This window comes from Polistes canadensis, unplaced genomic scaffold (assembly GCF_001313835.1).
Source record: "Polistes canadensis isolate GaletaPanama2010 unplaced genomic scaffold, ASM131383v1 scaffold_1, whole genome shotgun sequence".
Taxonomy (NCBI): Eukaryota; Metazoa; Arthropoda; class Insecta; order Hymenoptera; family Vespidae; genus Polistes; species Polistes canadensis.
Window position 1 is genome coordinate 312,935 of NW_014569548.1, and position 1,768 is coordinate 314,702.

General features: G+C 40.5%; 1 protein-coding gene across 2 annotated transcripts in view; it reads right to left on the bottom strand.

Moving 5' to 3' along the window:
- The window catches only part of LOC106783608 (transcription factor AP-2-epsilon), a 192,389-nt gene extending 190,910 nt beyond the window's left edge, over positions 1 to 1,479 (bottom strand). For both annotated transcript variants that reach the window (XM_014742334.1, XM_014742307.1), the window contains exon 1: positions 822 to 1,479. The gene's annotated coding sequence lies outside the window, so the exon portion shown is untranslated. The remainder of the gene's footprint in view (positions 1 to 821) is intronic.
- Between the last annotated feature and the right edge of the window lie 289 nt (positions 1,480 to 1,768).

A 1,768-nucleotide genomic window follows, 5' to 3' on the forward strand; every position in this document is an offset into this window, starting at 1 on the left:
TACGCATCAAAAAGTACTTCCACACAGTTGATAATTAAAAATTATTTACGATACCGTGCTTAGAAAAAGAGAGAGAGATAAAAAAAAAAAAAAAAAAAAAAAAAAACAAACAAAACAAAATTTCACGAGAATTAATATTAAATTAAACAACGATAAATAGTTGCACGCGCGTACGTGTGTATACGTATGCGTGTATACGTTTTCACAATCGGTAAGAAAAAAATCATCAAACGAATCGAAGAAAAAGAGAGAGAGAAAGTATGGTAGTAGCGTTTAGGTGCACCGAACGTGTGTTTTCGATGAAGTTTAGTTGAAATTAACCCTATTCCACCGACGGAGAAAATGAGAACAAAGCGAAAACAAGAAACCTTCTTTCCCTCTCTTTCTCTCTCTCACTTTCTCTCTTTTTCTTCCTTTCTCGCTCCCGGATTCTCTTCGACCAGGTGGTAAAAGGAAACAAAACAAAAAAAAAGGAAAAAAGTGCAGCGAAACCGATGCGATGCGTTTAGCTCGTTCGTACGCTTGCACATTCACGACGCGCGGTGGCTGTTCTGTGCCTGATTGTGAGAGAAAAAGAAGAGAAGACATGCACACTAGAACGCGCGCGCGCGTACTCCATCTCCCCGCAGGAAAGAAAGAGAAAGAGAGAGAGAAAGAGAGAGAAACGTAAACGAGTATCTCTTAACCCAATATCTTCGACAAATTTCATTCCCGATTGATTCAAAATTATTTTTTTTTTTTATACCTATTTATCTGTCCGTTTGTCTGTTCTCTTTCTCTTTCTCTCTTTTTCTTTTAATCTTTTTATTTGGTTTACGAACCTCTCTTCAACAACCCTTTCTCTTCTCATAGAGTTGATTTGAAAGTCAACCAACACCACCACCCAACACCCACCACCCACCAGTCCCCTCCCTCGTCTTTTTATTATAGTTTTTATTTTTTCTTGAAATTATTTTATCGTCCTTTAACACGATTAGATAGTAATAGTAGTAGTAGTAGTAGTAGTAGCACACTCTCGTCTTCCTTTAAGAAAATGTTGTTGTTGTTTTATTTCCCACGACGAATGAATTTAATCGACGACAATCGTTGATGCGAGAAACTCTAGCTTTCAACGAGAGAGAAAGAAAGAAAGAAAGAAAGAGAAAGAGAGAGAGGAAAAAAAACGTCTTATTCACTGTCAATGTAAACAAAAATTCGTCATTATAACGAATTGATTCTCATGTACACTAGGAGAGGAAACAATTGATAGAACATTTCTATAAGACAGTATGTAAACGGAATAAAACTGGTAAAACGTAAATGAAGATGAAGAAGACAAACACGATAGGATAAGAAAGAAAAGGAAAAACGAGTAGAAATAGAAGTAGAAGTAGAAGAAGAAGAAGAAGAAGAAGAAGAGGAAGAAGAGGAAGGAAACGGATTTCATAGGTCGTATCTCTTCCCGTTGGTGTATGTAGCACCGCACGTGGCGCGTCGCGACGTCGCACTGCGCTCGAGGCAAGAGAGGCGCCGCGACGCTTTCCCCTCTCATCCTCCTCCCCATTTTACCTCCTCCTCCTCTTTCTCCTCCCTCTCTTCCTCCTCCTCCTTCTCTTCTTCGTCTTCTACCTAGTGTTAGTAGTAGTCTTCGTAGTGTAGTCGTCGTAGTCGTCGTTGCGTTGTCGTTGTCGTTGTCGATGTCGTCGCCACGACCACCACCATCAACAACCACCATCACCACCACCACCACCACCAACGGTCTCATCTGCGCGACTATGCGCGCCCCCCC